General features: G+C 39.4%; 5 non-coding genes across 5 annotated transcripts; all 5 read left to right on the top strand.

Moving 5' to 3' along the window:
- Nucleotides 1-204: 204 nt before the first annotated feature.
- trnal-caa (transfer RNA leucine (anticodon CAA)) lies at nucleotides 205-317 on the top strand. Its single transcript has 2 exons — nucleotides 205-242; nucleotides 272-317. It is a non-coding gene; the product is annotated as a tRNA-Leu (tRNA).
- A 2760-nt stretch (nucleotides 318-3077) lies between these two features.
- On the top strand, nucleotides 3078-3190 carry trnal-caa (transfer RNA leucine (anticodon CAA)). The gene is made up of 2 exons: nucleotides 3078-3115; nucleotides 3145-3190. It is a non-coding gene; the product is annotated as a tRNA-Leu (tRNA).
- A 2758-nt stretch (nucleotides 3191-5948) lies between these two features.
- On the top strand, nucleotides 5949-6061 carry trnal-caa (transfer RNA leucine (anticodon CAA)). The gene is made up of 2 exons: nucleotides 5949-5986; nucleotides 6016-6061. It is a non-coding gene; the product is annotated as a tRNA-Leu (tRNA).
- Nucleotides 6062-8260: 2199 nt separating this feature from the next.
- trnal-caa (transfer RNA leucine (anticodon CAA)) lies at nucleotides 8261-8373 on the top strand. Its single transcript has 2 exons — nucleotides 8261-8298; nucleotides 8328-8373. It is a non-coding gene; the product is annotated as a tRNA-Leu (tRNA).
- A 2199-nt stretch (nucleotides 8374-10572) lies between these two features.
- trnal-caa (transfer RNA leucine (anticodon CAA)) lies at nucleotides 10573-10685 on the top strand. Its single transcript has 2 exons — nucleotides 10573-10610; nucleotides 10640-10685. It is a non-coding gene; the product is annotated as a tRNA-Leu (tRNA).
- The last annotated feature ends 3527 nt before the right edge of the window (nucleotides 10686-14212 follow it).

The raw sequence follows: 14212 nt of genomic DNA, 5'->3' as shown, positions 1-14212 counted from the left end.
CCGACAGACTAACAAAAAGCGCCTTTTCACCAACTCAATTTATAATACGCCCCTCAAAACTCACAACCGAATAACAATCCATCCGTATATTTGATTTCCAAGATCCATTCAAGGCAACTTGGGTCTTCGCAAGCAAATAATTTCAGGGAAGAAACTCAGTTTAGTCAACTACTGGTGCATTCAGCACACCACTTGCTTTCGCTTGTCAGGGTGGCCGAGTGGTCTAAGGCGCCAGACTCAAGGACATGTGTCTTTCCAGCTGGCTTGGGTGTTCTGGTCTCCAAATGGAGGCGTGGGTTCAAATCCCACTCCTGACAGCTTCCGTTTTTTACCTCTCTTGAATTGTTCCAGTGCTAGCTGACAGTGAATGACTGAAATATAAAAGCAGCAGAAGAAAGCAAGCAACTCAGTGCAATTTGTGAGTATTCTGTACTGTTAAAATGACAGGTTTTCATACTTTTTGGAATTCGTAGCTCAAGAAGTGACTCCTGTTCCATTTTCTATTCACCAACTCGATTTGCATTCCGCCCCTCACACCTCACAACAGAATAACAAACGGCTTCATGTGCCACAGCATTCCCCTGTAGATTCGGTTTGCACTATGAATTAGGCGACCCCGAATGAAATATTTTAGTGTTGGCTCAAATGTGAGGAATTTCATGAACCCTCAAAAAGGAATGCTTGCAGAAAATGCCAGCAATTCAAAGCGTGTAGGCAGCATGAACAGACCAATTCTGCAATTTCTTTTATCGTGGGCGGTGCTTTCCGAGTCGATGGCTCTGCATTAGAAATGAGAAGTGCTGAACTCTAAACACGTTCTTGCCATTACTGCTACTCCTGCTGCTACTCCTTCGTCCTCGAAAAAAGAAAAGACAGGCATGTTTTGAGTCTCAAAATGATCTTCTGGATCCACAAGAAACATGTAAATTTGATTGATTCCGCAGTATTTTGGATGTACTGTACTTATAACTTCCATCGAAGAGAGACTTCATCAGTTGCATGAAATTGAAACTTTCGACTTTTTGTCTGGTATTGAAAATATGTTTAAAAAAAACCATGAACAATTTTCTAACAAACAACTCATGAATTATTGCCAGGATCTATATTTAGCGTTCGGTAGTGATAACACTGCTGATATTGATTGAGTAGAAATCTATGATGTATTGACAGCTTTATCTGAAGCGAGAAGTCCTAGAACGCCATCTATGAAGTTTAAGGATTCATACCAAGAAATGCCTTTTGTTTCCCACCCCAACTGCTGCTTTTGCTTTACACATTATGTGAACATTACCAGTTTTGGTAGCTTCTGGGCACGATTTTCCTAAACTGAAACTTATTACAAAATTCTTTAAGATGAACCATGTCCAAAAATTGTAAATCAGGACTAATTTTAATATCAAATGAAATCACTAGAGAGGAAAAGGCTTAACTGAAATATGAATAAGACTATGCAAGCCTGAAAAATAGAACAATTCAATTTATAGAACTTATTTTTTTATTTTTTGAGAGATGGGCTCACACACCGGAAGACACTAACGTTTCTCTTCGTTAGAGTATGTGAATAACAGTTTAACCCCATTTGTTTGTAATTGTGATTCTGTTAAAATTTAAAAAAGCATCTATCAATAGTAAGAAATTATCAAGAAAGTAAGAAATTGTGTTATTTCATAAACTGTAAGACATGAAGACATTTACAGGTTATATCCTTTGCTTTGTCTTTTAACGCAAGCGGTCAGGATCCAAGCCCATGTTCGGACGGTTGTGTTTCTCTTGTAATCATCAAATGTCATTGTTTTGTCCTTCAGTTCTTTCTCGAGTTGTACCATGGATATTTTATACCATCAATACTTTTCATGCTCTTTTGCATTTTCCTTCACATACGGAAAAAAACTCAAGGCGTTCTTGTCACTGTGCTACACAGTACAGGACACGCAGTGAGTAATTCGCGCAGCTTTCAGAGGAATCCAGAGGGAGGACTCTTAATGCAAGGAGCTGGTTTTTTTTTCGCATTAATCATTATTAACCAGAAACAGCTGCACAACCGGTTGCATTTGTGATTATGTCACTTCTCTGCTTCAGCAAGGTCAATAAAAGACTCTGAAAGTAGTAGAGAAAAACTGAATTAAAATCATATTAGCAATTCTGAGTGATATCTGCATACAGGCAATCCAATAAGAACGTTGAAATCTTTGAATGTCATCTTTCTATATATTGCGCTGCTTTTTACTTGGAGTAAAACTATTGGATTGAAGGGTTAAAATGTATTGTTGTTATTTGGAGAAATCAATGAACTCGTGATTTTATATGTTTTAAAAGACGGTCATGCGCACAGAAAAAAGACAGTGCTGATTATTTTTCTGGAGACGGAGCACTGATGACCTATCCGAGCCAATTGATAAAGCCCACCCAGTGGATACTCTAGCAGAACGTGGAAGAACGTTCACCACTGTAACCAAGGCAACCACAGGAACAACATCAAGAAGCGCAATCAATTCCCCATTTAAATCTTTCGTGTAAGGTATGCCATGTGAAAGCATGAAGTAAATCCCCTGATCTCTTTTGAACATGGACAAGGTATTTCTGATGGAGCGCAATGAGCAAAGATTTAATAAGCTACTCCTGCCGATGATTCAGCTTAAAGAAGTAAAAGCTTCACAAACAAAAGCAGCTCGCTACCACAGCCAATATTAAATGTACTTGGTGGCACATTACCATTTGCACTGGCTCAAAAGTGGTCTCGGCAGACGTTGTTCCCTACGTAAAGCTGAAAGCGCCAAAGAGCATTTCCATTGAGAAAAAAAAATCTTTCTTGATGTTAAACATAGAGAGCCTGCCTTTTAGAAGTTCTCCCTCTAAACACCTTGTGCAGCCTCCCGACAGACTAACAAAAAGCGCCTTTTCACCAACTCAATTTATAATACGCCCCTCAAAACTCACAACCGAATAACAATCCATCCGTATATTTGATTTCCAAGATCCATTCAAGGCAACTTGGGTCTTCGCAAGCAAATAATTTCAGGGAAGAAACTCAGTTTAGTCAACTACTGGTGCATTCAGCACACCACTTGCTTGTGCTTGTCAGGGTGGCCGAGTGGTCTAAGGCACCAGACTCAAGGACATGTGTCTTTTCAGCTGGCTTGGGTGTTCTGGTCTCCAAATGGAGGCGTGGGTTCAAATCCCACTCCTGACAGCTTCCGTTTTTACCTCTCTTGAATTGTTCCAGTGCTAGCTGACAGTGAATGACTGAAATATAAAAGCAGCAGAAGAAAGCAAGCAACTCAGTGCAATTTGTGAGTATTCTGTACTGTTAAAATGACAGGTTTTCATACTTTTTGGAATTCGTAGCTCAAGAAGTGACTCCTGTTCCATTTTCTATTCACCAACTCGATTTGCATTCCGCCCCTCACACCTCACAACAGAATAACAAACGGCTTCATGTGCCACAGCATTCCCCTGTAGATTCGGTTTGCACTATGAATTAGGCGACCCCGAATGAAATATTTTAGTGTTGGCTCAAATGTGAGGAATTTCATGAACCCTCAAAAAGGAATGCTTGCAGAAAATGCCAGCAATTCAAAGCGTGTAGGCAGCATGAACAGACCAATTCTGCAATTTCTTTTATCGCGGGCGGTGCTTTCCGAGTCGATGGCTCTGCATTAGAAATGAGAAGTGCTGAACTCTAAACACGTTCTTGCCATTACTGCTACTCCTGCTGCTACTCCTTCATCCTCGAAAAAAGAAAAGACAGGCATGTTTCGAGTCTCAAAATGATCTTCTGGATCCACAAGAAACATGTAAATTTGATTGATTCCGCAGTATTTTGGATGTACTGTACTTATAACTTCCATCGAAGAGAGACTTCATCAGTTGCATGAAATTGAAACTTTCGACTTTTTGTCTGGTATTGAAAATATGTTTAAAAAAAACGATGAACAATTTTCTAACAAACAACTCATGAATTATTGCCAGGATCTATATTTAGCGTTCGGTAGTGATAACACTGCTGATATTGATTGAGTAGAAATCTATGATGTATTGACAGCTTTATCTGAAGCGAGAAGTCCTAGAACGCCATCTATGAAGTTTAAGGATTCATACCAAGAAATGCCTTTTGTTTCCCACCCCAACTGCTGCTTTTGCTTTACACATTATGTGAACATTACCAGTTTTGGTAGCTTCTGGGCACGATTTTCCTAAACTGAAACTTATTACAAAATTCTTTAAGATGAACCATGTCCAAAAATTGTAAATCAGGACTAATTTTAATATCAAATGAAATCACTAGAGAGGAAAAGGCTTAACTGAAATATGAATAAGACTATGCAAGCCTGAAAAATAGAACAATTCAATTTATAGAACTTATTTTTTTATTTTTTGAGAGATGGGCTCACACACCGGAAGACACTAACGTTTCTCTTCGTTAGAGTATGTGAATAACAGTTTAACCCCATTTGTTTGTAATTGTGATTCTGTTAAAATTTAAAAAAGCATCTATCAATAATAAGAAATTATCAAGAAAGTAAGAAATTGTGTTATTTCATAAACTGTAAGACATGAAGACATTTACAGGTTATATCCTTTGCTTTGTCTTTTAACGCAAGCGGTCAGGATCCAAGCCCATGTTCGGACGGTTGTGTTTCTCTTGTAATCATCAAATGTCATTGTTTTGTCCTTCAGTTCTTTCTCGAGTTGTACCATGGATATTTTATACCATCAATACTTTTCATGCTCTTTTGCATTTTCCTTCACATACGGAAAAAAACTCAAGGCGTTCTTGTCACTGTGCTACACAGTACAGGACACGCAGTGAGTAATTCGCGCAGCTTTCAGAGGAATCCAGAGGGAGGACTCTTAATGCAAGGAGCTGGTTTTTTTTTCGCATTAATCATTATTAACCAGAAACAGCTGCACAACCGGTTGCATTTGTGATTATGTCACTTCTCTGCTTCAGCAAGGTCAATAAAAGACTCTGAAAGTAGTAGAGAAAAACTGAATTAAAATCATATTAGCAATTCTGAGTGATATCTGCATACAGGCAATCCAATAAGAACGTTGAAATCTTTGAATGTCATCTTTCTATATATTGCGCTGCTTTTTACTTGGAGTAAAACTATTGGATTGAAGGGTTAAAATGTATTGTTGTTATTTGGAGAAATCAATGAACTCGTGATTTTATATGTTTTAAAAGACGGTCATGCGCACAGAAAAAAGACAGTGCTGATTATTTTTCTGGAGACGGAGCACTGATGACCTATCCGAGCCAATTGATAAAGCCCACCCAGTGGATACTCTAGCAGAACGTGGAAGAACGTTCACCATTGTAACCAAGGCAACCACAGGAACAACATCAAGAAGCACAATCAATTCCCCATTTAAATCTTTCGTGTAAGGTATGCCATGTGAAAGCATGAAGTAAATCCCCTCATCTCTTTTGAACATGGACAAGGTATTTCTGATGGAGCGCAATGAGCAAAGATTTAATAAGCTACTCCTGCCGATGATTCAGCTTAAAGAAGTAAAAGCTTCACAAACAAAAGCAGCTCGCTACCACAGCCAATATTAAATGTACTTGGTGGCACATTACCATTTGCACTGGCTCAAAAGTGGTCTCGGCAGACGTTGTTCCCTACGTAAAGCTGAAAGCGCCAAAGAGCATTTCCATTGAGAAAAAAAATCTTTCTTGATGTTAAACATAGAGAGCCTGCCTTTTAGAAGTTCTCCCTCTAAACACCTTGTGCAGCCTCCCGACAGACTAACAAAAAGCGCCTTTTCACCAACTCAATTTATAATACGCCCCTCAAAACTCACAACCGAATAACAATCCATCCGTATATTTGATTTCCAAGATCAATTCAAGGCAACTTGGCTCTTCGCAAGCAAATAATTTCAGGGAAGAAACTCAGTTTAGTCAACTACTGGTGCATTCAGCACACCACTTGCTTGTGTTTGTCAGGGTGGCCGAGTGGTCTAAGGCGCCAGACTCAAGGACATGTGTCTTTCCAGCTGGCTTGGGTGTTCTGGTCTCCAAATGGAGGCGTGGGTTCAAATCCCACTCCTGACAGCTTCCGTTTTTACCTCTCTTGAATTGTTCCAGTGCTAGCTGACAGTGAATGACTGAAATATAAAAGCAGCAGAAGAAAGCAAGCAACTCAGTGCAATTTGTGAGTATTCTGCACTGTTAAAATGACAGGTTTTCATACTTTTTGGAATTCGTAGCTCAAGAAGTCACTCCTGTTTCATTTTCTTTTCTCCAACTCGATTTGCATTCCGCCCCTCACACCTCACAACAGAATAACAAACGGCTTCATGTGCCACAGCATTCCCCTGTAGATTCGGTTGGCACTATGAATTAGGCGACCCCGAATGAAATATTTTAGTGTTGGCTCAAATGTGAGGAATTTCATGAACCCTCAAAAAGGAATGCTTGCAGAAAATGCCAGCAATTCAAAGCGTGTAGGCAGCATGAACAGACCAATTCTGCAATTTCTTTTATCGCGGGCGGTACTTTCCGAGTCGATGGCTCTGCATTAGAAATGAGAAGTGCTGAATTCTAAAAACGTTCTTGCCATTACTGCTACTCCTGCTGCTACTCCTTCGTCCTCGAAAAAAGAAAAGACAGGCATGTTTTGAGTCTCAAAATGATCTTCTGGATCCACAAGAAATATGTACATTTGATTGATTCCGCAGTATTTTGGATGTACTGTACTTATAACTTCCATCGAAGAGAGATTTCATCAGTTGCATGAAATTGAAACTTTCTACTTTTTGTCTGGTATTGAAAATATGTTTAAAAAAAAACATAAACAATTTTCTAACAAACAACTCATGAATTATTGCCAGGATCTATATTTAGTGTTCGGTAGTGATAACACTGCTGATATTGATTGAGTAGAAATCTATGATGTATTGACAGGTTTATCTGAAGCGAGAAGTCCTAGAACGCCATCTATGAAGTTTAAGGATTCATACCAAGAAATGCCTTTTGTTTCCCACCCCAACTGCTGCTTTTGCATTACACATTATGTGAACATTACAAGTTTTGGTAGCTTCTGGGCACGATTAAACTGAAACTGAAACTTATTACAAAATTCTTTAGATGAACCATGTCCAAAAATTGTAAATCAGGACTAATTTTAATATCAAATGAAATTACTACAGAAAAAAAGGCTTAACTGAAATATGAATAAGACTATGCAAGCCTGAAAAATAGAACAATTCAATTTATAGAACTTATTTTTTTATTTTTTGAGAGATGGGCTCACACACCGGAAGACACTAACGTTTCTCTTCGTTAGAGTATGTGAATAACAGTTTAACCCAAGATGTTTGTAATTGTGATTCTGTTAAAATTTAAAAAAGCATCTATCAATAGTAAGAAATTATTAAGAAAGTAAGAAATTGTGTTATTTCATAAACTGTAAGACATGAAGACATTTACAGGTTATATCCTTTGCTTTGTCTTTTAACGCAAGCTGTCAGGATCCAAGCCCATGTTCGGACGGTTGTGTTTCTCTTGTAATCATCAAATGTCATTGTTTTGTCCGTCAGTTCTTTCTTGAGTTGTACCATGGATATTTTATACCATCAATACTTTTCATGCTCTTTTGCATTTTCCTTCACATACGGAAAAAAACTCAAGGCATTCTTGTCACTGTGCTGCACATTTACGCTGGACCACCTGTAACAGTACAGGACACGCAGTGAGGAATTCGCGCAGCTTTCAGCTCAGAGCGGAATCCAGAGGGAGGACTTGCTCGCTGAATGATCTCTCAGGAAATCCCGGGTGAGATTTAAAAGCTAAACCTGGCTCTCTATGAACACGAGCAAAGAGTTCTCACTCAACAGAAGATTGCGATGTGAGTACAGTAATATAAAACACCTGGAGATGCCAGGGATTGAACCCCGGACCTGTGGAGCAGTAAGTGACTTGTAGCGCTGACATAAGAGATATTTACATAAAGTGCTTTTACTGACCATATTACAAAGCTCAGGAAGTAAGGTCTTAAAACATTGGGCAGTAGTGGGATTTAAACCCACACCCCTGAGCAAGTGGACCCTAAAATCCAACATATTAGACCATTCAGCCACAGAACCTCGGGCCCCTTCTCCTTTCCTCTCGTTGCTGAGTATAGGTGCCTTCATCCAATTGAGCCAGGTTTGAATCCCAGCCAATGCATCTCCAAATCTTTTCAAATGAATCAGGGAAGAAACTCAGTTTAGTCAACTACTGGTGCATTCAGCACACCACTTGCTTGTGTTTGTCAGGGTGGCCGAGTGGTCTAAGGCGCCAGACTCAAGGACATGTGTCTTTCCAGCTGGCTTGGGTGTTCTGGTCTCCAAATGGAGGCGTGGGTTCAAATCCCACTCCTGACAGCTTCCGTTTTTACCTCTCTTGAATTGTTCCAGTGCTAGCTGACAGTGAATGACTGAAATATAAAAGCAGCAGAAGAAAGCAAGCAACTCAGTGCAATTTGTGAGTATTCTGTACTGTTAAAATGACAGGTTTTCATACTTTTTGGAATTCGTAGCTCAAGAAGTGACTCCTGTTCCATTTTCTATTCACCAACTTGATTTGCATTCCGCCCCTCACACCTCACAACAGAATAACAAACGGCTTCATGTGCCACAGCATTCCCCTGTAGATTCGGTTTGCACTATGAATTAGGCGACCCCGAATGAAATATTTTAGTGTTGGCTCAAATGTGAGGAATTTCATGAACCCTCAAAAAGGAATGCTTGCAGAAAATGCCAGCAATTCAAAGCGTGTAGGCAGCATGAACAGACCAATTCTGCAATTTCTTTTATCGCGGGCGGTGCTTTCCGAGTCGATGGCTCTGCATTAGAAATGAGAAGTGCTGAACTCTAAACACGTTCTTGCCATTACTGCTACTCCTGCTGCTACTCCTTCGTCCTCGAAAAAAGAAAAGACAGGCATGTTTTGAGTCTCAAAATGATCTTCTGGATCCACAAGAAACATGTAAATTTGATTGATTCCGCAGTATTTTGGATGTACTGTACTTATAACTTCCATCGAAGAGAGACTTCATCAGTTGCATGAAATTGAAACTTTCGACTTTTTGTCTGGTATTGAAAATATGTTTAAAAAAAACCATGAACAATTTTCTAACAAACAACTCATGAATTATTGCCAGGATCTATATTTAGCGTTCGGTAGTGATAACACTGCTGATATTGATTGAGTAGAAATCTATGATGTATTGACAGCTTTATCTGAAGCGAGAAGTCCTAGAACGCCATCTATGAAGTTTAAGGATTCATACCAAGAAATGCCCTTTGTTTCCCACCCCAACTGCTGCTTTTGCATTACACATTATGTGAACATTACAAGTTTTGGTAGCTTCTGGGCATGATTAAACTGAAACTGAAACTTATTACAAAATTCTTTAGATGAACCATGTCCAAAAATTGTAAATCAGGACTAATTTTAATATCAAATGAAATTACTACAGAAAAAAAGGCTTAACTGAAATATGAATAAGACTATGCAAGCCTGAAAAATAGAACAATTCAATTTATAGAACTTATTTTTTTATTTTTTGAGAGATGGGCTCACACACCGGAAGACACTAACGTTTCTCTTCGTTAGAGTATGTGAATAACAGTTTAACCCCAGATGTTTGTAATTGTGATTCTGTTAAAATTTTAAAAAGCATCTATCAATAGTAAGAAATTATTAAGAAAGTAAGAAATTGTGTTATTTCATAAACTGTAAGACATGAAGACATTTACAGGTTATATCCTTTGCTTTGTCTTTTAACGCAAGCTGTCAGGATCCAAGCCCATGTTCGGACGGTTGTGTTTCTCTTGTAATCATCAAATGTCATTGTTTTGTCCGTCAGTTCTTTCTTGAGTTGTACCATGGATATTTTATACCATCAATACTTTTCATGCTCTTTTGCATTTTCCTTCACATACGGAAAAAAACTCAAGGCATTCTTGTCACTGTGCTGCACATTTACGCTGGACCACCTGTAACAGTACAGGACACGCAGTGAGGAATTCGCGCAGCTTTCAGCTCAGAGCGGAATCCAGAGGGAGGACTTGCTCGCTGAATGATCTCTCAGGAAATCCCGGGTGAGATTTAAAAGCTAAACCTGGCTCTCTATGAACACGAGCAAAGAGTTCTCACTCAACAGAAGATTGCGATGTGAGTACAGTAATATAAAACACCTGGAGATGCCAGGGATTGAACCCCGGACCTGTGGAGCAGTAAGTGACTTGTAGCGCTGACATAAGAGATATTTACATAAAGTGCTTTTACTGACCATATTACAAAGCTCAGGAAGTAAGGTCTTAAAACATTGGGCAGTAGTGGGATTTAAACCCACACCCCTGAGCAAGTGGACCCTAAAATCCAACATATTAGACCATTCAGCCACAGAACCTCGGGCCCCTTCTCCTTTCCTCTCGTTGCTGAGTATAGGTGCCTTCATCCAATTGAGCCAGGTTTGAATCCCAGCCAATGCATCTCCAAATCTTTTCAAATGAATCAGGGAAGAAACTCAGTTTAGTCAACTACTGGTGCATTCAGCACACCACTTGCTTGTGTTTGTCAGGGTGGCCGAGTGGTCTAAGGCGCCAGACTCAAGGACATGTGTCTTTCCAGCTGGCTTGGGTGTTCTGGTCTCCAAATGGAGGCGTGGGTTCAAATCCCACTCCTGACAGCTTCCGTTTTTACCTCTCTTGAATTGTTCCAGTGCTAGCTGACAGTGAATGACTGAAATATAAAAGCAGCAGAAGAAAGCAAGCAACTCAGTGCAATTTGTGAGTATTCTGTACTGTTAAAATGACAGGTTTTCATACTTTTTGGAATTCGTAGCTCAAGAAGTGACTCCTGTTCCATTTTCTATTCACCAACTCGATTTGCATTCCGCCCCTCACACCTCACAACAGAATAACAAACGGCTTCATGTGCCACAGCATTCCCCTGTAGATTCGGTTTGCACTATGAATTAGGCGACCCCGAATGAAATATTTTAGTGTTGGCTCAAATGTGAGGAATTTCATGAACCCTCAAAAAGGAATGCTTGCAGAAAATGCCAGCAATTCAAAGCGTGTAGGCAGCATGAACAGACCAATTCTGCAATTTCTTTTATCGCGGGCGGTGCTTTCCGAGTCGATGGCTCTGCATTAGAAATGAGAAGTGCTGAACTCTAAACACGTTCTTGCCATTACTGCTACTCCTGCTGCTACTCCTTCGTCCTCGAAAAAAGAAAAGACAGGCATGTTTTGAGTCTCAAAATGATCTTCTGGATCCACAAGAAACATGTAAATTTGATTGATTCCGCAGTATTTTGGATGTACTGTACTTATAACTTCCATCGAAGAGAGACTTCATCAGTTGCATGAAATTGAAACTTTCGACTTTTTGTCTGGTATTGAAAATATGTTTAAAAAAAACCATGAACAATTTTCTAACAAACAACTCATGAATTATTGCCAGGATCTATATTTAGCGTTCGGTAGTGATAACACTGCTGATATTGATTGAGTAGAAATCTATGATGTATTGACAGCTTTATCTGAAGCGAGAAGTCCTAGAACGCCATCTATGAAGTTTAAGGATTCATACCAAGAAATGCCCTTTGTTTCCCACCCCAACTGCTGCTTTTGCATTACACATTATGTGAACATTACAAGTTTTGGTAGCTTCTGGGCATGATTAAACTGAAACTGAAACTTATTACAAAATTCTTTAGATGAACCATGTCCAAAAATTGTAAATCAGGACTAATTTTAATATCAAATGAAATTACTACAGAAAAAAAGGCTTAACTGAAATATGAATAAGACTATGCAAGCCTGAAAAATAGAACAATTCAATTTATAGAACTTATTTTTTTATTTTTTGAGAGATGGGCTCACACACCGGAAGACACTAACGTTTCTCTTCGTTAGAGTATGTGAATAACAGTTTAACCCCAGATGTTTGTAATTGTGATTCTGTTAAAATTTTAAAAAGCATCTATCAATAGTAAGAAATTATTAAGAAAGTAAGAAATTGTGTTATTTCATAAACTGTAAGACATGAAGACATTTACAGGTTATATCCTTTGCTTTGTCTTTTAACGCAAGCTGTCAGGATCCAAGCCCATGTTCGGACGGTTGTGTTTCTCTTGTAATCATCAAATGTCATTGTTTTGTCCGTCAGTTCTTTCTTGAGTTGTACCATGGATATTTTATACCATCAATACTTTTCATGCTCTTTTGCATTTTCCTTCACATACGGAAAAAAACTCAAGGCATTCTTGTCACTGTGCTGCACATTTACGCTGGACCACCTGTAACAGTACAGGACACGCAGTGAGGAATTCGCGCAGCTTTCAGCTCAGAGCGGAATCCAGAGGGAGGACTTGCTCGCTGAATGATCTCTCAGGAAATCCCGGGTGAGATTTAAAAGCTAAACCTGGCTCTCTATGAACACGAGCAAAGAGTTCTCACTCAACAGAAGATTGCGATGTGAGTACAGTAATATAAAACACCTGGAGATGCCAGGGATTGAACCCCGGACCTGTGGAGCAGTAAGTGACTTGTAGCGCTGACATAAGAGATATTTACATAAAGTGCTTTTACTGACCATATTACAAAGCTCAGGAAGTAAGGTCTTAAAACATTGGGCAGTAGTGGGATTTAAACCCACACCCCTGAGCAAGTGGACCCTAAAATCCAACATATTAGACCATTCAGCCACAGAACCTCGGGCCCCTTCTCCTTTCCTCTCGTTGCTGAGTATAGGTGCCTTCATCCAATTGAGCCAGGTTTGAATCCCAGCCAATGCATCTCCAAATCTTTTCAAATGAATCTGTGATCTTGTAGCACATCCTCTGAAACCAGCAATCGAAATTGGAAACGTCTTCTTCAACACTGAAAAGCTCAATTAGGACGAAGCAGTTGTACACAGGACAGCAGTACACTATGTGTTCTTGATTGATTCAGACTCGTTCTCAGTGGTTCTTGCTCACCAAATATCTTAAAAGCTGAGGAAGAACGCTACGAAAAATACTAATCAAAATACAAAATAATAATCATTATTAACCAGAAACAGCAGAAAAACTGGTCACAATTGTGATTACGTCGCTTCTCTGCTTCAGCAAGGTCAATAAAGGACTCTCTGAAAGTAGTAAAGCACTAAAGCACTGCAAAACTGAATTCAAAATCATATTAGGAATTCTGAGTGGTGCCTGCTTACATGCAATCCAATACGGATGTTGTCTTTAAATAAGAATTCCCTATGTTTCCCTGCCTTTTCCCTGGAGTGAAACTATTGGATTGAAGGAATTCTTATGACAGGTTTACAAGGTGCTGTTGATATTTGGATAAATCTATGAACTCGTGATTTTTATATACTTTAAATAACGGCCATACGCACAGAATAAAATTACTGATGATTTTTCCTGAGACAAAGCACAGCTTATCTTTCCAAGACAGCTGATAAAGGCAAGCCAGTGGATACTCTAGCAGAACATGGAAAAATGTTCAGCTTTGTAACCAACCAGGTATGCTTTGTGATTGCTTGAAGTGAAACCCACAATCTCTTTTGAACTTAGACAAGTTATTTCTGATGGAGCGCTATGCGGAAAGACTTAATCAGCTCTACCCCTGAGGATGACTCGACTTGAAAATGCAGAACATTAACGTTTCATAGATAAAAGGAGCACAACCGACATTAAAATTGAGGGCGCACTGTGATTTGCACTGGCTCAAAAGTGATCTTGGTAGACAAACTTCCCTGCTGAAGGTGGAAACAAGAATTTGTGTTGAGAAGAAAAAACACTTTTTTCTCTCTGCTTTGATGTTAAGCTGATAAAGTAGCTTTTAGCACATTGCTCCACTTGGTGGTTGTAACACAAAAACACTTAGCAGCAGTGGGATTCAAACACACACCTCCAACGAGACTGGAACCTTAATCCAGCACCTATACAGCTTGCGAAAGATGAAAGACAAATGTTGAACCCATGCCCCCAAAGAACCTGGAGCCTTAATCCAGCACCTTAGACCACTCAGCCACACTAACCACTGTGTCTTGTCTCTTTGTCTCATTACTTGCCCGGAGGAAGCCGGGTGGCTTTTGCTCTTGTCCAACAGTGGCGTTATGACTATGGAACCGACTGCACCTGCTTTTTCTGAGATGCTTCCCCTCTCATGGTGAGATCTCGAATTCTTAAACACCTCTGGATAAAGTTCTTCTGTT

This window comes from Lepisosteus platostomus, chromosome 5, assembly GCF_059453375.1.
Source record: "Lepisosteus platostomus isolate fLepPlt1 chromosome 5, fLepPlt1.hap1, whole genome shotgun sequence".
Classification (NCBI taxonomy): Eukaryota; Metazoa; Chordata; class Actinopteri; order Semionotiformes; family Lepisosteidae; genus Lepisosteus; species Lepisosteus platostomus.
Note: the sequence above shows the minus strand (reverse complement) of the source record. Positions and strands in the feature narration are given on the sequence as shown.